At 46.5% G+C, this 27,268-nt stretch overlaps 11 non-coding genes and 3 pseudogenes across 11 annotated transcripts; all 14 read left to right on the top strand.

The window, feature by feature from the left end:
• Nucleotides 1-699: 699 nt before the first annotated feature.
• Nucleotides 700-797, top strand: LOC141220723 (U2 spliceosomal RNA; annotated as a pseudogene).
• A 1,122-nt stretch (nucleotides 798-1,919) lies between these two features.
• LOC141220548 (U2 spliceosomal RNA) lies at nucleotides 1,920-2,110 on the top strand. The gene has a single exon (XR_012288754.1). It is a non-coding gene; the product is annotated as a U2 spliceosomal RNA (small nuclear RNA).
• A 1,115-nt stretch (nucleotides 2,111-3,225) lies between these two features.
• Nucleotides 3,226-3,416, top strand: LOC141220628 (U2 spliceosomal RNA). Its single transcript, XR_012288833.1, has one exon. It is a non-coding gene; the product is annotated as a U2 spliceosomal RNA (small nuclear RNA).
• A 6,100-nt stretch (nucleotides 3,417-9,516) lies between these two features.
• Nucleotides 9,517-9,728, top strand: LOC141220690 (U2 spliceosomal RNA; annotated as a pseudogene).
• Nucleotides 9,729-10,843: 1,115 nt separating this feature from the next.
• On the top strand, nucleotides 10,844-11,034 carry LOC141220547 (U2 spliceosomal RNA). The gene has a single exon (XR_012288753.1). It is a non-coding gene; the product is annotated as a U2 spliceosomal RNA (small nuclear RNA).
• A 1,115-nt stretch (nucleotides 11,035-12,149) lies between these two features.
• LOC141220620 (U2 spliceosomal RNA) lies at nucleotides 12,150-12,340 on the top strand. The gene has a single exon (XR_012288825.1). It is a non-coding gene; the product is annotated as a U2 spliceosomal RNA (small nuclear RNA).
• A 1,115-nt stretch (nucleotides 12,341-13,455) lies between these two features.
• Nucleotides 13,456-13,646, top strand: LOC141220619 (U2 spliceosomal RNA). Its single transcript, XR_012288824.1, has one exon. It is a non-coding gene; the product is annotated as a U2 spliceosomal RNA (small nuclear RNA).
• Nucleotides 13,647-14,761: 1,115 nt separating this feature from the next.
• LOC141220546 (U2 spliceosomal RNA) lies at nucleotides 14,762-14,952 on the top strand. The gene has a single exon (XR_012288752.1). It is a non-coding gene; the product is annotated as a U2 spliceosomal RNA (small nuclear RNA).
• Nucleotides 14,953-16,067: 1,115 nt separating this feature from the next.
• LOC141220730 (U2 spliceosomal RNA) lies at nucleotides 16,068-16,145 on the top strand (annotated as a pseudogene).
• A 5,564-nt stretch (nucleotides 16,146-21,709) lies between these two features.
• On the top strand, nucleotides 21,710-21,903 carry LOC141220662 (U2 spliceosomal RNA). Its single transcript, XR_012288867.1, has one exon. It is a non-coding gene; the product is annotated as a U2 spliceosomal RNA (small nuclear RNA).
• A 1,115-nt stretch (nucleotides 21,904-23,018) lies between these two features.
• Nucleotides 23,019-23,209, top strand: LOC141220544 (U2 spliceosomal RNA). Its single transcript, XR_012288750.1, has one exon. It is a non-coding gene; the product is annotated as a U2 spliceosomal RNA (small nuclear RNA).
• A 1,115-nt stretch (nucleotides 23,210-24,324) lies between these two features.
• Nucleotides 24,325-24,515, top strand: LOC141220543 (U2 spliceosomal RNA). The gene has a single exon (XR_012288749.1). It is a non-coding gene; the product is annotated as a U2 spliceosomal RNA (small nuclear RNA).
• A 1,115-nt stretch (nucleotides 24,516-25,630) lies between these two features.
• Nucleotides 25,631-25,821, top strand: LOC141220542 (U2 spliceosomal RNA). The gene has a single exon (XR_012288748.1). It is a non-coding gene; the product is annotated as a U2 spliceosomal RNA (small nuclear RNA).
• Nucleotides 25,822-26,935: 1,114 nt separating this feature from the next.
• Nucleotides 26,936-27,126, top strand: LOC141220606 (U2 spliceosomal RNA). Its single transcript, XR_012288811.1, has one exon. It is a non-coding gene; the product is annotated as a U2 spliceosomal RNA (small nuclear RNA).
• The last annotated feature ends 142 nt before the right edge of the window (nucleotides 27,127-27,268 follow it).

Below are 27,268 nucleotides of genomic sequence, written 5' to 3'. Positions count from 1 at the left end.
CTGTGAAAATAAAAAAAATTGGGTCTAAATTAACATTTTTGTGAAAAAAGTTAAATGTTCATTTTTTTCTTCCACATTCAAAAAATTCCTGTGAAGCACCTGAAGGGTTAATAAAGTTCTTGAATGTGGTTTTGAGCACCTTGAGGGGTGCAGTTTTTAGAATGGTGTCACTTTTGGGTATTTTCTGTCATAAAGACCTCTCAAAGTGACTTCAAATGTGATGTGGTCCCTAAAAAAATGGTTTTGTAAATTGTGTTGGAAAAATGAGAAATCGCTGGTCAACTTTTAACCCTTATAGCTCCCTAACAAAAAAAAATTTTGGTTCCAAAATTGTGCTGATGTAAAGTAGGCATGTGGGAAATGTTATTTATTAACTCTTTTGTGTGACATATCGCTCTGATTTCAGGGCTTAAAAATTCAAATTTTGAAAATTGCAAAATTATCAAAATTTTCGCCAAATTTCCGTTTTTTTCACAAATAAACGCAAGTGATATCGAAGAAATTTTTCCACAATCATGAAGTACAATATGTCACGAAAAAACAATCTCAGAATCAGGGGGATCCGTTGAAGCGTTCGAGAGTAATTACCTCATAAAGTGACAGTGGTCAGAATTGTAAAAATTGGCCCGGTCATTAACGTGCAAACCACCCGCGGGGCTTAAGGGGTTAATATCTGATACGTCCCCTATCTGGGGACCATATATTAAATGGATTTTTAGAACAGGGAGATGGAAAAAGAGCTTGCTCTGTCCACTCCACGCATTGACCTGGTATTGCAGTATCTCCAGGACCGGTGCACCCCTTCTTTAATGCAGTTTCTAAAATCAGAAAGAATTGAATTCAATGTTTTTTGTTCATTTTGCTTGTTTGTCGGATTTTGGGATGGACTCTTTGGCTTTGCTTTTCTTCTCCTCATTGGATTTTTCATGTTCAAAGTTGCAGAAGCCAGATTACAAGCTCATTTTGGTTCAACTTCAGCAACTGTGCATTGCATTGCCATGTAATGTGATGCAATGCTATCTTTCTAGCTCTCCCTTTTTACTTCCTTTTGGATAAACAGACATATTAGGCAAGCATTTTGGAGCTTTCACCTAAATAACTACAGGTGGTGAGATAAGCTGCACAATATAATTGACCTTTCAGTATATTGTTGCACACACACCATCTATTTAGCAAATGCCCTTGTTATCAACAGCAGCCTTTTAAACTCACCTGAGCTAACAGGTATGTGCGCTGGTTACTCTGCTGCGCTTAAAATTTCTTTTTTGGTTTGCTACAATGCCTTTTCTGAAACGTTGTCTCCTTCTGCTGGAACACTGACTTCTTTCATTTAATGCCTGCAGACTATAAAAGAGAACCCAACCCAAAAAGTTTGGTTGATTAGTCTGTGGCATTCTGTTAAACTGTTGCTTATGGCGGTCTCTGTGAGCTTCTCAGCGACATTCAGCCAGCCAGGTATCCTGCCTGCAGTAGATGGAATGTGGCAATGGAACGCTGGCTGCGCGTGTCATAATAGGCTCTGAGCCTTTATATACCTGTGCACAGCAGCAGCCACCTTCAGTCTGCTGCTGGACAGCCAGCAGCAGCAGCAGCAGGAGAGGTATGTAATCAGGAGCCCTCCTGCTAAGGGTAGACAGCTGCTCGTTCCACCCCACCCCCCGCCTTAATTGGTTCTCCTCCCTTCCAACGGTGTTGAGGCGGGTGGGAACAGCAGGGGGTGAAGGTGCTGTGTTTAAAGAGGTGGAGTTATGCAGATCTAAAACGCGTGGATTGCAGCAGCAGCAAGCCGAAAAGTGCAGGCATGTAAGGGATCTAGAGGTTGACAACATGTCTTCTTAACGGGAGTCCAGGAGCTCATCTCCACAAATGGACTTTTCAGGATCCTTGGGTGGCTCCGTAGTTTGAAACCAATTCTGGTTATCGCTTCTCGGCCTTTTGGCTAAGATCAAGTGTAGTATCTGTTCTTATCAGTTTAATATCTGATACGTCCCCTATCTGGGGACCATATATTAAATGGATTTTTAGAACAGGGAGATGGAAAAAGAGCTTGCTCTGTCCACTCCACGCATTGACCTGGTATTGCAGTATCTCCAGGACCGGTGCACCCCTTCTTTAATGCAGTTTCTAAAATCAGAAAGAATTGAATTCAATGTTTTTTGTTCATTTTGCTTGTTTGTCGGATTTTGGGATGGACTCTTTGGCTTTGCTTTTCTTCTCCTCATTGGATTTTTCATGTTCAAAGTTGCAGAAGCCAGATTACAAGCTCATTTTGGTTCAACTTCAGCAACTGTGCATTGCATTGCCATGTAATGTGATGCAATGCTATCTTTCTAGCTCTCCCTTTTTACTTCCTTTTGGATAAACAGACATATTAGGCAAGCATTTTGGAGCTTTCACCTAAATAACTACAGGTGGTGAGATAAGCTGCACAATATAATTGACCTTTCAGTATATTGTTGCACACACACCATCTATTTAGCAAATGCCCTTGTTATCAACAGCAGCCTTTTAAACTCACCTGAGCTAACAGGTATGTGCGCTGGTTACTCTGCTGCGCTTAAAATTTCTTTTTTGGTTTGCTACAATGCCTTTTCTGAAACGTTGTCTCCTTCTGCTGGAACACTGACTTCTTTCATTTAATGCCTGCAGACTATAAAAGAGAACCCAACCCAAAAAGTTTGGTTGATTAGTCTGTGGCATTCTGTTAAACTGTTGCTTATGGCGGTCTCTGTGAGCTTCTCAGCGACATTCAGCCAGCCAGGTATCCTGCCTGCAGTAGATGGAATGTGGCAATGGAACGCTGGCTGCGCGTGTCATAATAGGCTCTGAGCCTTTATATACCTGTGCACAGCAGCAGCCACCTTCAGTCTGCTGCTGGACAGCCAGCAGCAGCAGCAGCAGGAGAGGTATGTAATCAGGAGCCCTCCTGCTAAGGGTAGACAGCTGCTCGTTCCACCCCACCCCCCGCCTTAATTGGTTCTCCTCCCTTCCAACGGTGTTGAGGCGGGTGGGAACAGCAGGGGGTGAAGGTGCTGTGTTTAAAGAGGTGGAGTTATGCAGATCTAAAACGCGTGGATTGCAGCAGCAGCAAGCCGAAAAGTGCAGGCATGTAAGGGATCTAGAGGTTGACAACATGTCTTCTTAACGGGAGTCCAGGAGCTCATCTCCACAAATGGACTTTTCAGGATCCTTGGGTGGCTCCGTAGTTTGAAACCAATTCTGGTTATCGCTTCTCGGCCTTTTGGCTAAGATCAAATGTAGTATCTGTTCTTATCAGTTTAATATCTGATACGTCCCCTATCTGGGGACCATATATTAAATGGATTTTTAGAACAGGGAGATGGAAAAAGAGCTTGCTCTGTCCACTCCACGCATTGACCTGGTATTGCAGTATCTCCAGGACCGGTGCACCCCTTCTTTAATGCAGTTTCTAAAATCAGAAAGAATTGAATTCAATGTTTTTTGTTCATTTTGCTTGTTTGTCGGATTTTGGGATGGACTCTTTGGCTTTGCTTTTCTTCTCCTCATTGGATTTTTCATGTTCAAAGTTGCAGAAGCCACATTACAAGCTCATTTTGGTTCAACTTCAGCAACTGTGCATTGCATTGCCATGTAATGTGATGCAATGCTATCTTTCTAGCTCTCCCTTTTTACTTCCTTTTGGATAAACAGACATATTAGGCAAGCATTTTGGAGCTTTCACCTAAATAACTACAGGTGGTGAGATAAGCTGCACAATATAATTGACCTTTCAGTATATTGTTGCACACACACCATCTATTTAGCAAATGCCCTTGTTATCAACAGCAGCCTTTTAAACTCACCTGAGCTAACAGGTATGTGCGCTGGTTACTCTGCTGCGCTTAAAATTTCTTTTTTGGTTTGCTACAATGCCTTTTCTGAAACGTTGTCTCCTTCTGCTGGAACACTGACTTCTTTCATTTAATGCCTGCAGACTATAAAAGAGAACCCAACCCAAAAAGTTTGGTTGATTAGTCTGTGGCATTCTGTTAAACTGTTGCTTATGGCGGTCTCTGTGAGCTTCTCAGCGACATTCAGCCAGCCAGGTATCCTGCCTGCAGTAGATGGAATGTGGCAATGGAACGCTGGCTGCGCGTGTCATAATAGGCTCTGAGCCTTTATATACCTGTGCACAGCAGCAGCCACCTTCAGTCTGCTGCTGGACAGCCAGCAGCAGCAGCAGCAGGAGAGGTATGTAATCAGGAGCCCTCCTGCTAAGGGTAGACAGCTGCTCGTTCCACCCCACCCCCCGCCTTAATTGGTTCTCCTCCCTTCCAACGGTGTTGAGGCGGGTGGGAACAGCAGGGGGTGAAGGTGCTGTGTTTAAAGAGGTGGAGTTATGCAGATCTAAAACGCGTGGATTGCAGCAGCAGCAAGCCGAAAAGTGCAGGCATGTAAGGGATCTAGAGGTTGACAACATGTCTTCTTAACGGGAGTCCAGGAGCTCATCTCCACAAATGGACTTTTCAGGATCCTTGGGTGGCTCCGTAGTTTGAAACCAATTCTGGTTATCGCTTCTCGGCCTTTTGGCTAAGACCAAGTGTCTTGTCTGGGGTCCTTGAGTGTTTTCCCTTGGCCTTCCGGCATCGCCATCTTGATGGCTTAAGCCGGTTGCTGCTTTAGGGGGAGAACGAGGAGGAACGAGAGAGTGATCATAATGGGCGTGAAGATACGCTATGCTGGGACCGATGACAATCGGGTTCGCAATGCATTCCGCATTGAAGTTGATGCTGCTGTCAGAGAGCGTTTCAATCTGTCGTATATGGTGCACGAGGTCTTCAAAATCCTGGAAGTGACAAGAGAAAACATCGTCTGCCTGCAGGAATCCCGGAAAGAAGGACGGTATGTCTTGGTGTTGCAATCTATGGCGGCTTCCGGAACCTGTATAAGAAGTTGAGGGAGCAGGAGAAGAATCTAACCTTGCATGGTCTGACTTTTACAGTCTTGTACTCCAAAGGTGATGTTCCCCTAGTCATATTTATGTATAATCCCTTTGTGCACGAACATGACATTGCGACTTTTCTTAAGAGGCATTGTGACTTTGTGAGCAACAGTCACAAAATCATGAACGAGGAGAACTTATGGACTGGCAAATACAGATATTTTGTCAGATTTGGGGAAAGTTCTTCGGAGCCTGGAGGTGTTCATTACCCTCCCCAAAGTTTCTCTATCGGGAGAGATAGGGGTATTCTCTTCTTTCCTGAGGCCCCAGTTTTTTGCAGGAAATGTAAGAAGTACGGACACTTACAAGAGGTTTGTACTGCTGTGCCTGTTTGCTCCAAGTGCAACCAAAGTGGGCATGTTGCTAAGGACTGTACCAATCCAATTGTTTGCAATGCTTGTGGTATGGAGGGGCATGCCTTTAAGGATTGTACTCGTCGTGCGAACGAGGGCAAGGCAAGGGCATACTCTGAGGTGGTCTCGAACTCTCCGAGGCCTAAGAGTGTGGCACCTGAGGCCGCAGTTTCTTCCAGGGTGAAGGTAGTGGAACAGCGTGTGGAGACTGCTCCAGTGAGGGCGTCTGCTGACCTACTGGTGGAGCCCGGGAGAGTGGAAGGGGTTCTGGCAGCTGAGATGGACATTTCTTCCTATCAGGGGGGTTTCATTGACTCCTTTTGTGAAGAACGTGAGGGAGCCTTGGAAATCCCAGGGGACCCGGCTCTCAGTTGGAGCAGTGAAAGTATGGATGAAGAGGGAGCTGGAGGTCAAGGAGACTTCACTGAGACTGGGGTGAGGTCTTCTGAGGAACCGGACCGCGCTAAGAATAAAAGGGCCCGGTTGTCTGAACCATCAAGTAGCCAATGCGTGGCAAGTCCGGTGAGTGAGCGGGATTACCCAGTGGTTTCTCTTTCTCCTGCGTCAACGGCTTACCTGGAGGAGAATTTGGAGTCCACTATCTTTCAGCTAAGTGGGAGTTCGCCGGATGACAAAGGATAAGGAAGGCATGTTTTTTTGCTGAGACTGGTGTTTCTGGTTTTTGAGCCAAAGAATGGTCTCTAAACCAAATTGGGACATTGCGTCCCTTAATGTAAGACTTTTAAAGTCTAGAGTTAGAAGATCTGTGATTCTGGACTTCTTACATAACCATTCTTTTGATATTATGTGTCTACAGGAGTGTGGTATAGAAGAACCCCTGGAAGACGCTGATTGGCCATATGGCCAGCATATCTGGTCTGGCTCTAGTGGGAATAAAAATGATGGAGTTGGGATAGTATTAAATAATAGAAATTTTGTTTTTGAATATTATAAGGTAATAGAGGTGGGTCGTTGCATCTCTGCAGTTGTGTGTGGGAGGGGGTGGAAAGTTAAAATTATAAATATTTATGGTCCTACAAAAAAAGAAGACAGGTTAAGTTTATTAGATAAATTATGTTTAGAATTACCTGGTAGGATCCCTGTGATAGTAACAGGTGATTTTAACTGTGTAACTGAGGGGAAAGTTGATGCCTCAGGAAAAAAATTGGCAAACATTATTTCTGATTTTTTCTTTTTTGATGCTGCTGAGGTTTATTTGGGGAAGCCACCACCACCAACCTATAAAGCTGACAGGGGTGGGATAACATCTAGGATTGATAGGATGTTTTTTTCTAAAAATATAATATGTGATGGTTTTTCTCAATTTTCAGTTCCTTTTTCGGACCATGTGTGCCTGAAAGGTGAGTTTAGAGGGGATTTAAGGCGGGTGCATGGGAGAGGTGTGTGGAAATTGAATGTGAGTTTGCTTGAGGATGAGAGAATTGTGAATGATTTTAAGAAAAAATATAGTTGGTGTAAATCTCAAAAGAGTAAGTTTGAAAGTGTGTTGGTGTGGTGGGATTGGATGAAGTATGAAGTGCAAAAGTTTTTTCGTCGATGGGGCTATAAAAAGGCTGCCATGGTTAGGAGTCAATATAAAGATTTAATGATGAGGGTGGAATGGCTGGAGAAAATGAGGATGTGTGGTGTGGATGTGGATGATTTGTTAAGAAGTGCGAGAGAGGATTTGAAGAGGACTTTGGAGAGGAAGGGAAGGGAAATAATTTTTAGGTCAAAGGTGGTCCATCTTGATAAAGATGAAAAGTGTTCAAGATATTTCTTTAAAAAAATAAATGGTAAGAAGGAGGGTATGGAGGAGATTTTTGATGTGGATGGTGTTTGTGTGAGTGGGGAGGATGAAATGAAGGAAGTGGTCACGTTTTATGCTGAGTTGTTTGGCAGGAAGTGGGTGGATGAGAGTTTGAAAGAAGAAGTGCTTAAGACTTTGGATTGTAAGGTGGATAAGGATGGATGTTCTGGTCTATGTGAGGCAGTGATTGAGGAGGAAGTTAAGAAAGCGGTGTTTGGTGCAAGGAAAAATGTGACGCCTGGGAAGGATGGTTTGCCTGTGGAGCTATATGTTATGATGTGGGAAGTGATGGGTATGGATTTAGTGGAAGTGTGTCAGTTTATGTGGGAGAATGGGATGCTTGCGGGTTCAATGAAGGAGGGAGTGGTGGTCTTAATCCATAAGAAAGGGGATAAAAGGTGTTTGAGTAATTGGAGGCCAATTACGCTTCTGAACGCCGATTACAAGGTATTCAGTAAAATTTTGGCGTGTCGGATGCGTGTGGTTGTAGCTGATGTGATTGGTAAAGATCAAGTGTGTGCAGTGCCTGGTAGATGTATGACGGATAATCTGTGTCTTTTAAGAGATGTGTTGTGGGATTGTAAAGTAAGAAAGCAGAAGTGTATGGTGATGGCTGTTGACTTTGAAAAGGCGTTTGATCGCGTGTCTCATGTGTTTCTATTTGAGGTTTTGCGTAGAATGGGTTTTCCGGAGAAATTTGTGCGTGCCGTGAGAGGATTGTATGGGGAGGTGGTGAGTGAATTTCTGGTGAATGGGTTTTTGAGTGAGAAAGTGTGTATTAGGTCTGGTGTGAGGCAAGGTTGTCCCATGTCACCGGTATTATTTGTGTGTGTGATTGAGCCACTGCTGTGTATGATTCGGAAAGAGAAAGTGGTGCGTGGTTTGTTAGTGCCAGGGAGTGGTGGAATGACTGTGAAAGTCTTAGGATATATGGATGATGTAGTAGTGGTGAGTGAGAGTGTGGCCTCTATGGAGAGAGTAAAATTGTTGTTGAATTTTTTTTGTGGCGCGTCAGCGTTTCGTGTGAATTGGAACAAATGCATGTTTAAATGTTTTGGTGACAATAGGATTAAGATGGATGGTGTGGCTGGTGTGGATGGTGCAATTAAAGTGTTGGGAGTTTTTTTTAATGATGATTTGAAAGGTTATGAGAGTTGGGATGAATGTGGTGAGCGGATTGTGCGGAAGATGAATTTTTGGAAGTTACGTTCTTTGTCTTTGGTAGGGAAGGTTCTTATTATTAAGGCTGTTATTCTCCCTATTTTGCTTTATGTTTCTTGTATTTTTCCAGTGCCCTATAGGAAAATTAAAAAAGTGGAGAAACTAATTTTTGTGTTTTTTTGGGGCAGTAGGATGGAAAGACTTAAGAGAGAGATTTTGTTTAAGCAATATTTGTATGGGGGACTGAAGTTTCCGAATATTGAAGTGTTTCTAACATTGCATTTTATTAAGACTACGGTCATTTTGATTGGGAAGAATAATAAAGGGGCATTTATGTGTAAGTATTTGGCTGGATGGATGCTGTATGGTCTGAATTGGGTGAAGCGTGATAAGAATGTGCCTGTTGCTTTTAAGTGTCCTGAGTGGTATGGTTTGATTGAGAAGTTTGTGAGGAAGAATGATTTGTTAGCAGTTGCAATGAAAGACTTTATGTTGGTTAAGAAGGTGATGGGGAAGATGTGTGTGAATGAGTGTGAGAGTAATGTGGTGGGATTGCGTTCTATGGAAGTTGCGCGGGTATGGAAGAAGTTAAGCATTCAAGGTGTGTCGAATAGACAGCGAGATATAGTATGGATGGGCCTTCATAATATTTTGCCAGTGAGGGATTTTCAGAAGAAAAGAGATCTCATAAGATCTGCAGTATGTCCAAGGGATGGTTGTGGAGCGAATGAGACGGTGAGGCACCTTATGTGGGATTGTAATTTTGCGTATGATGTGTGGAGAGGTGTGGGTGGACTGTGTAAAGGGGTTGCTGGTGTGAAGTTTATTGATTGGAGAGTGGCTATGTTTGGTTTTGGTGCTAGTCGTCGTGGCCTAGAAAGGATGATGTGGTTTATTATGGTGTGTGTGCAGGAGAGCTTGTGGGATGTGAGAAATTTGTGTGTGTTTAAAAGAGTAAATTTAACAGTAAATGATTGTATTAGGTTGATCTTAGCAAGACTATATGTAATCTATTTGTGGGATACAAGAGAAGGTGGTGGTGGTGGAACAGATTCTGAAGGTGTGTGGAAATACCTTAAGTGGCAGGATATGGTTAAATACCGTTGATATTTTTTCTGGAAATGTCTCTGGCATAGGATTACTTGTTTGTATTTTTGTTGAATAATACTTTAATAAAGAAACCACAATGATGTTTATGAAGTGGCAGTATAACTTATGACGAAGTCTGGTTAACTGTTTGCTTATATCTAAACCTGAGTGGTTTTAAAAAAAAAAAAAAAAAAAAAAATCTGTTCTTATCAGTTTAATATCTGATACGTCCCCTATCTGGGGACCATATATTAAATGGATTTTTAGAACAGGGAGATGGAAAAAGAGCTTGCTCTGTCCACTCCACGCATTGACCTGGTATTGCAGTATCTCCAGGACCGGTGCACCCCTTCTTTAATGCAGTTTCTAAAATCAGAAAGAATTGAATTCAATGTTTTTTGTTCATTTTGCTTGTTTGTCGGATTTTGGGATGGACTCTTTGGCTTTGCTTTTCTTCTCCTCATTGGATTTTTCATGTTCAAAGTTGCAGAAGCCAGATTACAAGCTCATTTTGGTTCAACTTCAGCAACTGTGCATTGCATTGCCATGTAATGTGATGCAATGCTATCTTTCTAGCTCTCCCTTTTTACTTCCTTTTGGATAAACAGACATATTAGGCAAGCATTTTGGAGCTTTCACCTAAATAACTACAGGTGGTGAGATAAGCTGCACAATATAATTGACCTTTCAGTATATTGTTGCACACACACCATCTATTTAGCAAATGCCCTTGTTATCAACAGCAGCCTTTTAAACTCACCTGAGCTAACAGGTATGTGCGCTGGTTACTCTGCTGCGCTTAAAATTTCTTTTTTGGTTTGCTACAATGCCTTTTCTGAAACGTTGTCTCCTTCTGCTGGAACACTGACTTCTTTCATTTAATGCCTGCAGACTATAAAAGAGAACCCAACCCAAAAAGTTTGGTTGATTAGTCTGTGGCATTCTGTTAAACTGTTGCTTATGGCGGTCTCTGTGAGCTTCTCAGCGACATTCAGCCAGCCAGGTATCCTGCCTGCAGTAGATGGAATGTGGCAATGGAACGCTGGCTGCGCGTGTCATAATAGGCTCTGAGCCTTTATATACCTGTGCACAGCAGCAGCCACCTTCAGTCTGCTGCTGGACAGCCAGCAGCAGCAGCAGCAGGAGAGGTATGTAATCAGGAGCCCTCCTGCTAAGGGTAGACAGCTGCTCGTTCCACCCCACCCCCCGCCTTAATTGGTTCTCCTCCCTTCCAACGGTGTTGAGGCGGGTGGGAACAGCAGGGGGTGAAGGTGCTGTGTTTAAAGAGGTGGAGTTATGCAGATCTAAAACGCGTGGATTGCAGCAGCAGCAAGCCGAAAAGTGCAGGCATGTAAGGGATCTAGAGGTTGACAACATGTCTTCTTAACGGGAGTCCAGGAGCTCATCTCCACAAATGGACTTTTCAGGATCCTTGGGTGGCTCCGTAGTTTGAAACCAATTCTGGTTATCGCTTCTCGGCCTTTTGGCTAAGATCAAGTGTAGTATCTGTTCTTATCAGTTTAATATCTGATACGTCCCCTATCTGGGGACCATATATTAAATGGATTTTTAGAACAGGGAGATGGAAAAAGAGCTTGCTCTGTCCACTCCACGCATTGACCTGGTATTGCAGTATCTCCAGGACCGGTGCACCCCTTCTTTAATGCAGTTTCTAAAATCAGAAAGAATTGAATACAATGTTTTTTGTTCATTTTGCTTGTTTGTCGGATTTTGGGATGGACTCTTTGGCTTTGCTTTTCTTCTCCTCATTGGATTTTTCATGTTCAAAGTTGCAGAAGCCAGATTACAAGCTCAATTTGGTTCAACTTCATCAACTGTGCATTGCATTGCCATGTAATGTGATGCAATGCTATCTTTCTAGCTCTCCCTTTTTACTTCCTTTTGGATAAACAGACATATTAGGCAAGCATTTTGGAGCTTTCACCTAAATAACTACAGGTGGTGAGATAAGCTGCACAATATAATTGACCTTTCAGTATATTGTTGCACACACACCATCTATTTAGCAAAGGCCCTTGTTATCAACAGCAGCCTTTTAAACTCACCTGAGCTAACAGGTATGTGCGCTGGTTACTCTGCTGCGCTTAAAATTTCTTTTTTGGTTTGCTACAATGCCTTTTCTGAAACGTTGTCTCCTTCTGCTGGAACACTGACTTCTTTCATTTAATGCCTGCAGACTATAAAAGAGAACCCAACCCAAAAAGTTTGGTTGATTAGTCTGTGGCATTCTGTTAAACTGTTGCTTATGGCGGTCTCTGTGAGCTTCTCAGCGACATTCAGCCAGCCAGGTATCCTGCCTGCAGTAGATGGAATGTGGCAATGGAACGCTGGCTGCGCGTGTCATAATAGGCTCTGAGCCTTTATATACCTGTGCACAGCAGCAGCCACCTTCAGTCTGCTGCTGGACAGCCAGCAGCAGCAGCAGCAGGAGAGGTATGTAATCAGGAGCCCTCCTGCTAAGGGTAGACAGCTGCTCGTTCCACCCCACCCCCTGCCTTAATTGGTTCTCCTCCCTTCCAACGGTGTTGAGGCGGGTGGGAACAGCAGGGGGTGAAGGTGCTGTGTTTAAAGAGGTGGAGTTATGCAGATCTAAAACGCGTGGATTGCAGCAGCAGCAAGCCGAAAAGTGCAGGCATGTAAGGGATCTAGAGGTTGACAACATGTCTTCTTAACGGGAGTCCAGGAGCTCATCTCCACAAACGGACTTTTCAGGATCCTTGGGTGGCTCCGTAGTTTGAAACCAATTCTGGTTATCGCTTCTCGGCCTTTTGGCTAAGATCAAGTGTAGTATCTGTTCTTATCAGTTTAATATCTGATACGTCCCCTATCTGGGGACCATATATTAAATGGATTTTTAGAACAGGGAGATGGAAAAAGAGCTTGCTCTGTCCACTCCACGCATTGACCTGGTATTGCAGTATCTCCCGGACCGGTGCACCCCTTCTTTAATGCAGTTTCTAAAATCAGAAAGAATTGAATACAATGTTTTTTGTTCATTTTGCTTGTTTGTCGGATTTTGGGATGGACTCTTTGGCTTTGCTTTTCTTCTCCTCATTGGATTTTTCATGTTCAAAGTTGCAGAAGCCAGATTACAAGCTCATTTTGGTTCAACTTCAGCAACTGTGCATTGCATTGCCATGTAATGTGATGCAATGCTATCTTTCTAGCTCTCCCTTTTTACTTCCTTTTGGATAAACAGACATATTAGGCAAGCATTTTGGAGCTTTCACCTAAATAACTACAGGTGGTGAGATAAGCTGCACAATATAATTGACCTTTCAGTATATTGTTGCACACACACCATCTATTTAGCAAATGCCCTTGTTATCAACAGCAGCCTTTTAAACTCACCTGAGCTAACAGGTATGTGCGCTGGTTACTCTGCTGCGCTTAAAATTTCTTTTTTGGTTTGCTACAATGCCTTTTCTGAAACGTTGTCTCCTTCTGCTGGAACACTGACTTCTTTCATTTAATGCCTGCAGACTATAAAAGAGAACCCAACCCAAAAAGTTTGGTTGATTAGTCTGTGGCATTCTGTTAAACTGTTGCTTATGGCGGTCTCTGTGAGCTTCTCAGCGACATTCAGCCAGCCAGGTATCCTGCCTGCAGTAGATGGAATGTGGCAATGGAACGCTGGCTGCGCGTGTCATAATAGGCTCTGAGCCTTTATATACCTGTGCACAGCAGCAGCCACCTTCAGTCTGCTGCTGGACAGCCAGCAGCAGCAGCAGCAGGAGAGGTATGTAATCAGGAGCCCTCCTGCTAAGGGTAGACAGCTGCTCGTTCCACCCCACCCCCCGCCTTAATTGGTTCTCCTCCCTTCCAACGGTGTTGAGGCGGGTGGGAACAGCAGGGGGTGAAGGTGCTGTGTTTAAAGAGGTGAAGTTATGCAGATCTAAAACGCGTGGATTGCAGCAGCAGCAAGCCGAAAAGTGCAGGCATGTAAGGGATCTAGAGGTTGACAACATGTCTTCTTAACGGGAGTCCAGGAGCTCATCTCCACAAATGGACTTTTCAGGATCCTTGGGTGGCTCCGTAGTTTGAAACCAATTCTGGTTATCGCTTCTCGGCCTTTTGGCTAAGATCAAGTGTAGTATCTGTTCTTATCAGTTTAATATCTGATACGTCCCCTATCTGGGGACCATATATTAAATGGATTTTTAGAACAGGGAGATGGAAAAAGAGCTTGCTCTGTCCACTCCACGCATTGACCTGGTATTGCAGTATCTCCCGGACCGGTGCACCCCTTCTTTAATGCAGTTTCTAAAATCAGAAAGAATTGAATACAATGTTTTTTGTTCATTTTGCTTGTTTGTCGGATTTTGGGATGGACTCTTTGGCTTTGCTTTTCTTCTCCTCATTGGATTTTTCATGTTCAAAGTTGCAGAAGCCAGATTACAAGCTCATTTTGGTTCAACTTCAGCAACTGTGCATTGCATTGCCATGTAATGTGATGCAATGCTATCTTTCTAGCTCTCCCTTTTTACTTCCTTTTGGATAAACAGACATATTAGGCAAGCATTTTGGAGCTTTCACCTAAATAACTACAGGTGGTGAGATAAGCTGCACAATATAATTGACCTTTCAGTATATTGTTGCACACACACCATCTATTTAGCAAATGCCCTTGTTATCAACAGCAGCCTTTTAAACTCACCTGAGCTAACAGGTATGTGCGCTGGTTACTCTGCTGTGCTTAAAATTTCTTTTTTGGTTTGCTACAATGCCTTTTCTGAAACGTTGTCTCCTTCTGCTGGAACACTGACTTCTTTCATTTAATGCCTGCAGACTATAAAAGAGAACCCAACCCAAAAAGTTTGGTTGATTAGTCTGTGGCATTCTGTTAAACTGTTGCTTATGGCGGTCTCTGTGAGCTTCTCAGCGACATTCAGCCAGCCAGGTATCCTGCCTGCAGTAGATGGAATGTGGCAATGGAACGCTGGCTGCGCGTGTCATAATAGGCTCTGAGCCTTTATATACCTGTGCACAGCAGCAGCCACCTTCAGTCTGCTGCTGGACAGCCAGCAGCAGCAGCAGCAGGAGAGGTATGTAATCAGGAGCCCTCCTGCTAAGGGTAGACAGCTGCTCGTTCCACCCCACCCCCCGCCTTAATTGGTTCTCCTCCCTTCCAACGGTGTTGAGGCGGGTGGGAACAGCAGGGGGTGAAGGTGCTGTGTTTAAAGAGGTGGAGTTATGCAGATCTAAAACGCGTGGATTGCAGCAGCAGCAAGCCGAAAAGTGCAGGCATGTAAGGGATCTAGAGGTTGACAACATGTCTTCTTAACGGGAGTCCAGGAGCTCATCTCCACAAATGGACTTTTCAGGATCTTTGGGTGGCTCCGTAGTTTGAAACCAATTCTGGTTATCGCTTCTCGGCCTTTTGGCTAAGATCAAGTGTAGTATCTGTTCTTATCAGTTTAATATCTGATACGTCCCCTATCTGGGGACCATATATTAAATGGATTTTTAGAACAGGGAGATGGAAAAAGAGCTTGCTCTGTCCACTCCACGCATTGACCTGGTATTGCAGTATCTCCAGGACCGGTGCACCCCTTCTTTAATGCAGTTTCTAAAATCAGAAAGAATTGAATTCAATGTTTTTTGTTCATTTTGCTTGTTTGTCGGATTTTGGGATGGACTCTTTGGCTTTGCTTTTCTTCTCCTCATTGGATTTTTCATGTTCAAAGTTGCAGAAGCCAGATTACAAGCTCATTTTGGTTCAACTTCAGCAACTGTGCATTGCATTGCCATGTAATGTGATGCAATGCTATCTTTCTAGCTCTCCCTTTTTACTTCCTTTTGGATAAACAGACATATTAGGCAAGCATTTTGGAGCTTTCACCTAAATAACTACAGGTGGTGAGATAAGCTGCACAATATAATTGACCTTTCAGTATATTGTTGCACACACACCATCTATTTAGCAAATGCCCTTGTTATCAACAGCAGCCTTTTAAACTCACCTGAGCTAACAGGTATGTGCGCTGGTTACTCTGCTGCGCTTAAAATTTCTTTTTTGGTTTGCTACAATGCCTTTTCTGAAACGTTGTCTCCTTCTGCTGGAACACTGACTTCTTTCATTTAATGCCTGCAGACTATAAAAGAGAACCCAACCCAAAAAGTTTGGTTGATTAGTCTGTGGCATTCTGTTAAACTGTTGCTTATGGCGGTCTCTGTGAGCTTCTCAGCGACATTCAGCCAGCCAGGTATCCTGCCTGCAGTAGATGGAATGTGGCAATGGAACGCTGGCTGCGCGTGTCATAATAGGCTCTGAGCCTTTATATACCTGTGCACAGCAGCAGCCACCTTCAGTCTGCTGCTGGACAGCCAGCAGCAGCAGCAGCAGGAGAGGTATGTAATCAGGAGCCCTCCTGCTAAGGGTAGACAGCTGCTCGTTCCACCCCACCCCCCGCCTTAATTGGTTCTCCTCCCTTCCAACGGTGTTGAGGCGGGTGGGAACAGCAGGGGGTGAAGGTGCTGTGTTTAAAGAGGTGGAGTTATGCAGATCTAAAACGCGTGGATTGCAGCAGCAGCAAGCCGAAAAGTGCAGGCATGTAAGGGATCTAGAGGTTGACAACATGTCTTCTTAACGGGAGTCCAGGAGCTCATCTCCACAAATGGACTTTTCAGGATCCTTGGGTGGCTCCGTAGTTTGAAACCAATTCTGGTTATCGCTTCTCGGCCTTTTGGCTAAGATCAAGTGTAGTATCTGTTCTTTTAAGAACACAAGAGCTACGATCTACACTTGACGAGAGCGATCGAACTCGGAAGGAGAAGAGCTTCGGAGCCCAGCTGACATCGGAGAAGGAAGGCGGATATCGGTGGGAGGAAGAAGCTCTAAAGAATCCAGAAGAAGACGAAGACTCGGAGAAGAATCGGGCTGTCCTGTGGAATCTTCGAGGAAGAAAATCATCGAGACAAAGACCTTTCGGGGAATTTGTCCAGAACACGACGGGAGAAGAATCTGCATAGCTCCACCCATTCCGGGAAGAGTTCCAGATCCAGCTCCAAGAAGTAACTGCAGGAGGAAAGCCATGGCAAGCGCTGCGAGGAAGGCCGAAAAGAAGAGCCTGGAGCAGGGGACAGCCAGGAGGGCCCAGCCAGGAGCCGATTCTGACCCCAAGGACTCTGCCTCCACGACTGGCCAGCAGAAGGGACCCCAGAAGCCCCGCCACGAAGCTCCAGCCCTGGAGCCATGGATGCGGCAGACGGTGGCCCTGAAGCTGAAGGAAGTGGATGGGAGGGTGCCGGACATGTCCTCGGACGTGTTCTGCCAGAAGATGCTGCTGGATCGAGGCTTCTCCAGGTCGGACACCCTCAGCATCCAGACCTTCTTGACGGGGATCTTCTTCGTCACCTTCGCCACTGTGAACACCTGCAGGAGGTTCTGGGAAATGGTAAGCGCAAAAGGACCGGATAATTCTTTCTCTGCCTTTACAGGTAGCTGCCCTATCCAGAGGGACGAAAGGAGGATCACGGTCTCCATGCGCAACCCGCACACCCCAGGCCAAGACATCTGTACCTTCCTGAGACGCTTCTGTTTGGTTGTGAAGGAACCCTCTCACATCCTGAATGGACTCGGCTTCTGGACAGGTAAGTGGTCGGTGACCGTTAGACTTCACAGGGACCTGGCATACTCAGACGGACTTCGGCACCTGCCCCCGACATTCTCCCTGGGCAACTCCTACGGCCTCATCTATTACCCGGACATGCCGCGGAACTGCAGGAGATGCGGCAAGAACGGCCACGAGATGAAGAACTGCAAGGAGGATGCCTGCAGGATTTGTCGAGTGACGGGACACAGCTCGAAGGACTGCCCGAAGAAGACATCCTGCAACCTGTGTGGGCTGGCGGCTCATCTGTACAAGGATTGCCCCAAGCGTGAGAGATCCTGGGCATCGGTGGTTGCGACGACCCCAGCTACGGAGGACAAGGCCCCGACGACCAGGCCTGTGAAGGTCAAGGACGCGACGACCAAGGCCCCAGCGGCCAAGGCCGAGACGACCAAGGCCAAAGCGGTCAAGGAGTCGGTGGCCAAAGCCCCAGCGACGGTCCCAGCAGCTCCGAAGCAGAAGAAAAAGTCAAAGGAGGGTAAGAGTTCTGTCACCCCTCTCTCGATCCCTCCCCCTGCCACCCCCGTCCAATTCCCCCCCACCCCGGCCACCCCTGCTGAGGATTCCACTTCCTCTTCCTCCTTCCCCTACTCCTCAGCAGGTGTCCTTTCCCCTGCCCCGGCAGCCACTCTCCCTCCCCAGACCATGGTAGCGGTGGAATTAACCTTTCCTCCACCCGCCGCTATCTATTCCGAGGAGGATTTTCCCCTTCTTGTCTCCCCAGTTCCAACCCGGGGAAAGAGGAAGGTGGAGGACAGCCCTGCTACTGAATCCTCCAAAAAGAAGATTCTGGATTTCGTAGGCGAAAAGGAGGATACCCTCCCTGAGCCAGAAGAGATGGAGCACATGGTTGAGACCCTGGTGGACGAGCCAGAAGAGGAGGAACTGGTGGTCGCCGAGATCGAGGCCGCGCTGCTTTACCAGATGGAGGAAGAGGGCCTGCTGGTGATCCCGTCACCAGCAGTCAACACCGACGAGGGACCACCCGACCGGAGTGGTAACTAAGGTGTATTGCCTGCGCTAACTTTTTCTTTTTTCCCTACATGATGGCTAATATTAACTTATTTTCCATTAATGTCAGGAGCATCAAGGACAAGTTCAGACGTCAGACTATTTATGCCTTCCTTACTTCCCAGTTGTGTGATGTTTATTTGTTGCAGGAATGTTCCCTTCCCTCCTCTAGGTCCTTCAAACATCTGGCCAGGGAGTGGTCCCACGGTCCATCCTACTGGTCCGGTGGGGGTGACTGCAAGTCTGCGGGGGTCGCAATTCTGATCAGGGGGGGCGCATTCACGCTTGAGTCCGTCCAGGAGCTCATCTGCGGCAGGGCTCTTGTTGTAGATGGCAACTGGGCGGGAGAACCTGTCAGGTTCATCAACGTGTATGCGTCCCCACTGAAGAATGAGCGTTTGGAGCTTTTCCAGACCCTGCGGCTTCAGCTTGCCACCACCAGGACCTTAGTGATGGCCGGGGATTTCAACTGCCCCATCGACGAGGATGGTCGTAGTTCTGGCACATCTGCCAAGTTGGACATCACGTCCAAGCTGCTCATCGAGATGGTAACCGAGGCCTCTCTTCAGGATGTGGTGGGCTCCATGGGGAGAGGCTCCACGAACTATTCGTGGAGCCGACCCGATGGCTCACTCCGCTCCAGGATTGACTTTGTGTTCACCTCTCGGGCAGTCAGGCAGAGTAGGCACTCGATGGTCTCCTGCTTCTTCTCCGACCACAGAGCCATTCACTTACAAGGTGTCCTCGGCGACGTTTTTCCGTCCGGTCCCGGCTCCTGGAAGCTGAATTGTGCTCTGCTGGCTCAGGATGAAGTCGTGGAGGAGCTGAGAGCAGCCTACGCAATGTGGCAGTCCTACAAGGGTAGCTTCCAAACAGTCTCTGATTGGTGGGAATATGTTAAACTTGAGTTTCGCTGTTTCTTTCAGGCCAAGGGTCGACAACAGGCGTGTGAGAAGAGGAGGGACTTCAGAGGGCTGCAGCGCGAGCTGCGGTCGCTGCAGGACCTTCTTCACTGCGGCTGGGACGTGAGGGAGGAGCTGGAGGAGACCAAGAAGAGCCTGAAAAGGCACTTTGAGGAGGAGTCCAAGCGAATCGTCTTCCGTTCCAAAGTGGAGAATCTGGAGAAGGGTGAGAAATGTAACTCATTCTTTTTCAGGAAACTTCATGCCGGTCACACGCCCCTGAACGAGCTGCGAGACGAGAGCGGAAACATGCGACGTGGGAAGGAGGACGTGATGAGGGTCGTCAGCGACTTCTACAGCGAACTCTACTCCCACAAGACTACCGACCCTGACGCTGCTGATAAGTTCCTGTCAGGTATCACTAACCATCTTGATCCTGCAGGCACGGCAGCCTTGGACAAACCTCTGATGGTGGGCGAATTGCTCTCTGCCGCTAAATCCTTTAGGACCGGCAGGACCCCGGGCAGTGATGGTCTTCCAGCGGAGCTCTATGTAGCGCTGGGAGACCTCATCTGTCCGGACCTGTTGGACCTGTACGAGGAGATGGTGGTGGAGGGTAGAATGCCTCCATCTTTGAGGGAAGGAATGGTCACGATCCTGTACAAGCGGAAGGGAGAGAGGTGCGACCTGAGGAATTGGCGTCCCATCACTCTGCTCAACGTGGACTACAAGATCCTGGCTAAGACGATGGCGACACGACTTAAGACGGTCATCGGACGGATCATCCACCCGGACCAGACCTGCGGCATCCCTGGACGTCGCATCGCAGACAGCCTCGCTCTCGTGCGGGACACGGTCGAGTACATCAAGGTCCGCCGCGCACACGCGGCCCTGGTCTCCTTGGATCAGGAGAAGGCCTTCGACCGGGTTTCCCACGAGTTCATGGGCCGAGCTCTGCACCGGTTAGGTTTGGGTAACATGTTTTGTTCGTATGTCCGTCTGATGTATTTTGATATCCACAGCTCGGTGTTGGTGAACGGCTGGAAGACTGACCCCTTCCCTGTCCTCTCTGGGGTCAGACAAGGCTGCCCTCTATCACCTCTTCTTTTTGTTTGTGTTATAGAACTCTTCGCAGAGGCTATCCGGCAGAATGGAGAGATCAGAGGGATCACCGCACCGGGTCCGGGACGACACGAGGTCAAGTGCTCGCTCTACATGGACGACGTCACCGTCTTCTGCGCTGATCGTGGTTCAGTCGACGCCCTCGTCCAGACGTGTGAGAGGTTCGGCCGGGCTTCAGGGGCCAAAGTCAACTGCAGGAAGTCGGAAGCCATGCTCTTCGGGGATTGGCAGCCGGCCTCCTCCGCCCCCTTCCCCTTCAACATTCAACCGGATTTCCTCAAGGTGCTGGGAGTCTGGTTCGGGAAGGAAGGAGCGGCCCTCAAGTCCTGGCAAGAACGCTTGGCCAAGGTGAAGCAACGGATCGGACTCTGGAGCCTCAGACACCTCACTTGTGAGGGTAAGGCACTCATCCTGCGTAATGAGGTCCTGCCCGTCTTGCAGTACACGGCGCAGGCCTGGCCCCCACACGTCACTGTGTGCAGGGCCATTACCAGGACAGTGTTTCACTTTGTCTGGGGATCCAAGATGGACAGAGTCAGGCGGGCCGTCATGTACAAGGAGCCTCGCAAGGGTGGGAAGGGCGTTCCAGATATCCCCACCCTCCTGCGATCCTCTTTTGTGTGTGATTGTGTCCGCCGGACTTTGCAAGTCAAGAATGGCTCCGCGGGCAGGTCCATGTCTCGCTTCTTCCTGCTTCCTCTTTGGAGGCGACTCGGCTGGGACAAGTGGGACAGTTCCTTCCCCTACAACTGGACGACGCCATGGTTCTACGGAGACATCGTTCGATTTGTGGGGGAGCATCAACTGGAGGGACTCAAGCCCGACTTGTGGAAGCCCAAAACTATCCACAAGCTAATCAGAGCCAAGGATGACGTGGAGAACATCACAGGACTTCACCAGGACACGCTGGAGACTGTGTGGACAAATGTGTCGTCTGACAGGCTGACCAACGGGCACAAGGACTTGTCGTGGATGGCGATTCAGGGCGGACTGCCCGTCCGGTCATTCATGCATGCCCGGAACCTGTGCAAGACCCGGTACTGCCCAAGGTGCCCCTTCGTGGAGGAAACATCTTTGCACATTTTTTGGGACTGCGGATTTGCACAGCGCCTATTGACTGCACTTGAGGATGACCTGAGGAACTCTGTCCCCAGGGCGAGCCTATCGCACCATTCTGTGCTTTACGGACTCTTCCCTGGGGTTCATACCGTCGGAGCCATCCAGGAGGCTTGGCGCCTTATGAACTGCTTCAAGGATGCCGTTTGGGTCGCCAGGAACCGGCTCATCTTGAGGAGGGAGAGGATGTCCATCCAGGACTGCCGCAGGCTGATCCACAGCCTGCTCAGAGACTATTCCATCATGGACGGTCCGGAGGACGAGGATGAGGACTAAACCCCTCCTACCCCTCTCCCCTTATGTGTCTTGTCTTTCAATAAAGCTTCGGGCCTGTGATTTTCCCCTCCCCATCCCCTTTTTCCCAATCCCCATCCCTTATCACGGTTCGTCGTACTGTATTGATTGACATGCTTTTTCTTTCAGATTGAGTGTTTTGTGTAGCATAGGGGTGTGATGTGTCTAGTTAGTGCGTCGTATCCTCATGCTATGTAAATATGATGTAGAATTCTGTGAGTACTGGGCTGCGGCACTGTACACTGTCTGTTAACTTATTTTTTGTGCTAATAAAAGATATATTCAATCAAAAAAATCTGTTCTTATCAGTTTAATATCTGATACGTCCCCTATCTGGGGACCATATATTAAATGGATTTTTAGAACAGGGAGATGGAAAAAGAGCTTGCTCTGTCCACTCCACGCATTGACCTGGTATTGCAGTATCTCCAGGACCGGTGCACCCCTTCTTTAATGCAGTTTCTAAAATCAGAAAGAATGGAATTCAATGTTTTTTGTTCATTTTGCTTGTTTGTCGGATTTTGGGATGGACTCTTTGGCTTTGCTTTTCTTCTCCTCATTGGATTTTTCATGTTCAAAGTTGCAGAAGCCAGATTACAAGCTCATTTTGGTTCAACTTCAGCAACTGTGCATTGCATTGCCATGTAATGTGATGCAATGCTATCTTTCTAGCTCTCCCTTTTTACTTCCTTTTGGATAAACAGACATATTAGGCAAGCATTTTGGAGCTTTCACCTAAATAACTACAGGTGGTGAGATAAGCTGCACAATATAATTGACCTTTCAGTATATTGTTGCACACACACCATCTATTTAGCAAATGCCCTTGTTATCAACAGCAGCCTTTTAAACTCACCTGAGCTAACAGGTATGTGCGCTGGTTACTCTGCTGCGCTTAAAATTTCTTTTTTGGTTTGCTACAATGCCTTTTCTGAAACGTTGTCTCCTTCTGCTGGAACACTGACTTCTTTCATTTAATGCCTGCAGACTATAAAAGAGAACCCAACCCAAAAAGTTTGGTTGATTAGTCTGTGGCATTCTGTTAAACTGTTGCTTATGGCGGTCTCTGTGAGCTTCTCAGCGACATTCAGCCAGCCAGGTATCCTGCCTGCAGTAGATGGAATGTGGCAATGGAACGCTGGCTGCGCGTGTCATAATAGGCTCTGAGCCTTTATATACCTGTGCACAGCAGCAGCCACCTTCAGTCTGCTGCTGGACAGCCAGCAGCAGCAGCAGCAGGAGAGGTATGTAATCAGGAGCCCTCCTGCTAAGGGTAGACAGCTGCTCGTTCCACCCCACCCCCCGCCTTAATTGGTTCTCCTCCCTTCCAACGGTGTTGAGGCGGGTGGGAACAGCAGGGGGTGAAGGTGCTGTGTTTAAAGAGGTGGAGTTATGCAGATCTAAAACGCGTGGATTGCAGCAGCAGCAAGCCGAAAAGTGCAGGCATGTAAGGGATCTAGAGGTTGACAACATGTCTTCTTAACGGGAGTCCAGGAGCTCATCTCCACAAATGGACTTTTCAGGATCCTTGGGTGGCTCCGTAGTTTGAAACCAATTCTGGTTATCGCTTCTCGGCCTTTTGGCTAAGATCAAGTGTAGTATCTGTTCTTATCAGTTTAATATCTGATACGTCCCCTATCTGGGGACCATATATTAAATGGATTTTTAGAACAGGGAGATGGAAAAAGAGCTTGCTCTGTCCACTCCACGCATTGACCTGGTATTGCAGTATCTCCAGGACCGGTGCACCCCTTCTTTAATGCAGTTTCTAAAATCAGAAAGAATTGAATTCAATGTTTTTTGTTCATTTTGCTTGTTTGTCGGATTTTGGGATGGACTCTTTGGCTTTGCTTTTCTTCTCCTCATTGGATTTTTCATGTTCAAAGTTGCAGAAGCCAGATTACAAGCTCATTTTGGTTCAACTTCAGCAACTGTGCATTGCATTGCCATGTAATGTGATGCAATGCTATCTTTCTAGCTCTCCCTTTTTACTTCCTTTTGGATAAACAGACATATTAGGCAAGCATTTTGGAGCTTTCACCTAAATAACTACAGGTGGTGAGATAAGCTGCACAATATAATTGACCTTTCAGTATATTGTTGCACACACACCATCTATTTAGCAAATGCCCTTGTTATCAACAGCAGCCTTTTAAACTCACCTGAGCTAACAGGTATGTGCGCTGGTTACTCTGCTGCGCTTAAAATTTCTTTTTTGGTTTGCTACAATGCCTTTTCTGAAACGTTGTCTCCTTCTGCTGGAACACTGACTTCTTTCATTTAATGCCTGCAGACTATAAAAGAGAACCCAACCCAAAAAGTTTGGTTGATTAGTCTGTGGCATTCTGTTAAACTGTTGCTTATGGCGGTCTCTGTGAGCTTCTCAGCGACATTCAGCCAGCCAGGTATCCTGCCTGCAGTAGATGGAATGTGGCAATGGAACGCTGGCTGCGCGTGTCATAATAGGCTCTGAGCCTTTATATACCTGTGCACAGCAGCAGCCACCTTCAGTCTGCTGCTGGACAGCCAGCAGCAGCAGCAGCAGGAGAGGTATGTAATCAGGAGCCCTCCTGCTAAGGGTAGACAGCTGCTCGTTCCACCCCACCCCCCGCCTTAATTGGTTCTCCTCCCTTCCAACGGTGTTGAGGCGGGTGGGAACAGCAGGGGGTGAAGGTGCTGTGTTTAAAGAGGTGGAGTTATGCAGATCTAAAACGCGTGGATTGCAGCAGCAGCAAGCCGAAAAGTGCAGGCATGTAAGGGATCTAGAGGTTGACAACATGTCTTCTTAACGGGAGTCCAGGAGCTCATCTCCACAAATGGACTTTTCAGGATCCTTGGGTGGCTCCGTAGTTTGAAACCAATTCTGGTTATCGCTTCTCGGCCTTTTGGCTAAGATCAAGTGTAGTATCTGTTCTTATCAGTTTAATATCTGATACGTCCCCTATCTGGGGACCATATATTAAATGGATTTTTAGAACAGGGAGATGGAAAAAGAGCTTGCTCTGTCCACTCCACGCATTGACCTGGTATTGCAGTATCTCCAGGACCGGTGCACCCCTTCTTTAATGCAGTTTCTAAAATCAGAAAGAATTGAATTCAATGTTTTTTGTTCATTTTGCTTGTTTGTCGGATTTTGGGATGGACTCTTTGGCTTTGCTTTTCTTCTCCTCATTGGATTTTTCATGTTCAAAGTTGCAGAAGCCAGATTACAAGCTCATTTTGGTTCAACTTCAGCAACTGTGCATTGCATTGCCATGTAATGTGATGCAATGCTATCTTTCTAGCTCTCCCTTTTTACTTCCTTTTGGATAAACAGACATATTAGGCAAGCATTTTGGAGCTTTCACCTAAATAACTACAGGTGGTGAGATAAGCTGCACAATATAATTGACCTTTCAGTATATTGTTGCACACACACCATCTATTTAGCAAATGCCCTTGTTATCAACAGCAGCCTTTTAAACTCACCTGAGCTAACAGGTATGTGCGCTGGTTACTCTGCTGCGCTTAAAATTTCTTTTTTGGTTTGCTACAATGCCTTTTCTGAAACGTTGTCTCCTTCTGCTGGAACACTGACTTCTTTCATTTAATGCCTGCAGACTATAAAAGAGAACCCAACCCAAAAAGTTTGGTTGATTAGTCTGTGGCATTCTGTTAAACTGTTGCTTATGGCGGTCTCTGTGAGCTTCTCAGCGACATTCAGCCAGCCAGGTATCCTGCCTGCAGTAGATGGAATGTGGCAATGGAACGCTGGCTGCGCGTGTCATAATAGGCTCTGAGCCTTTATATACCTGTGCACAGCAGCAGCCACCTTCAGTCTGCTGCTGGACAGCCAGCAGCAGCAGCAGCAGGAGAGGTATGTAATCAGGAGCCCTCCTGCTAAGGGTAGACAGCTGCTCGTTCCACCCCACCCCCCGCCTTAATTGGTTCTCCTCCCTTCCAACGGTGTTGAGGCGGGTGGGAACAGCAGGGGGTGAAGGTGCTGTGTTTAAAGAGGTGGAGTTATGCAGATCTAAAACGCGTGGATTGCAGCAGCAGCAAGCCGAAAAGTGCAGGCATGTAAGGGATCTAGAGGTTGACAACATGTCTTCTTAACGGGAGTCCAGGAGCTCATCTCCACAAATGGACTTTTCAGGATCCTTGGGTGGCTCCGTAGTTTGAAACCAATTCTGGTTATCGCTTCTCGGCCTTTTGGCTAAGATCAAGTGTAGTATCTGTTCTTATCAGTTTAATATCTGATACGTCCCCTATCTGGGGACCATATATTAAATGGATTTTTAGAACAGGGAGATGGAAAAAGAGCTTGCTCTGTCCACTCCACGCATTGACCTGGTATTGCAGTATCTCCAGGACCGGTGCACCCCTTCTTTAATGCAGTTTCTAAAATCAGAAAGAATTGAATTCAATGTTTTTTGTTCATTTTGCTTGTTTGTCGGATTTTGGGATGGACTCTTTGGCTTTGCTTTTCTTCTCCTCATTGGATTTTTCATGTTCAAAGTTGCAGAAGCCAGATTACAAGCTCATTTTGGTTCAACTTCAGCAACTGTGCATTGCATTGCCATGTAATGTGATGCAATGCTATCTTTCTAGCTCTCCCTTTTTACTTCCTTTTGGATAAACAGACATATTAGGCAAGCATTTTGGAGCTTTCACCTAAATAACTACAGGTGGTGAGATAAGCTGCACAATATAATTGACCTTTCAGTATATTGTTGCACACACACCATCTATTTAGCAAATGCCCTTGTTATCAACAGCAGCCTTTTAAACTCACCTGAGCTAACAGGTATGTGCGCTGGTTACTCTGCTGCGCTTAAAATTTCTTTTTTGGTTTGCTACAATGCCTTTTCTGAAACGTTGTCTCCTTCTGCTGGAACACTGACTTCTTTCATTTAATGCCTGCAGACTATAAAAGAGAACCCAACCCAAAAAGTTTGGTTGATTAGTCTGTGGCATTCTGTTAAACTGTTGCTTATGGCGGTCTCTGTGAGCTTCTCAGCGACATTCAGCCAGCCAGGTATCCTGCCTGCAGTAGATGGAATGTGGCAATGGAACGCTGGCTGCGCGTGTCATAATAGGCTCTGAGCCTTTATATACCTGTGCACAGCAGCAGCCACCTTCAGTCTGCTGCTGGACAGCCAGCAGCAGCAGCAGCAGGAGAGGTATGTAATCAGGAGCCCTCCTGCTAAGGGTAGACAGCTGCTCGTTCCACCCCACCCCCCGCCTTAATTGGTTCTCCTCCCTTCCAACGGTGTTGAGGCGGGTGGGAACAGCAGGGGGTGAAGGTGCTGTGTTTAAAGAGGTGGAGTTATGCAGATCTAAAACGCGTGGATTGCAGCAGCAGCAAGTCGAAAAGTGCAGGCATGTAAGGGATCTAGAGGTTGACAACATGTCTTCTTAACGGGAGTCCAGGAGCTCATCTCCACAAATGGACTTTTCAGGATCCTTGGGTGGCTCCGTAGTTTGAAACCAATTCTGGTTTCGCTTCTCGGCCTTTTGGCTAAGATCAAGTGTAGTATCTGTTCTTATCAGTTTAATATCTGATACGTCCCCTATCTGGGGACCATATATTAAATGGATTTTTAGAACAGGGAGATGGAAAAAGAGCTTGCTCTGTCCACTCCACGCATTGACCTGGTATTGCAGTATCTCCAGGACCGGTGCACCCCTTCTTTAATGCAGTTTCTAAAATCAGAAAGAATTGAATTCAATGTTTTTTGTTCATTTTGCTTGTTTGTCGGATTTTGGGATGGACTCTTTGGCTTTGCTTTTCTTCTCCTCATTGGATTTTTCATGTTCAAAGTTGCAGAAGC

This window comes from Phyllobates terribilis, unplaced genomic scaffold, assembly GCF_046119375.1.
Source record: "Phyllobates terribilis strain yellow unplaced genomic scaffold, ASM4611937v1 Scaffold_298__1_contigs__length_2340664, whole genome shotgun sequence".
NCBI lineage: Eukaryota > Metazoa > Chordata > Amphibia > Anura > Dendrobatidae > Phyllobates > Phyllobates terribilis.
This window is presented reverse-complemented; position numbering and strand designations above follow the sequence as displayed.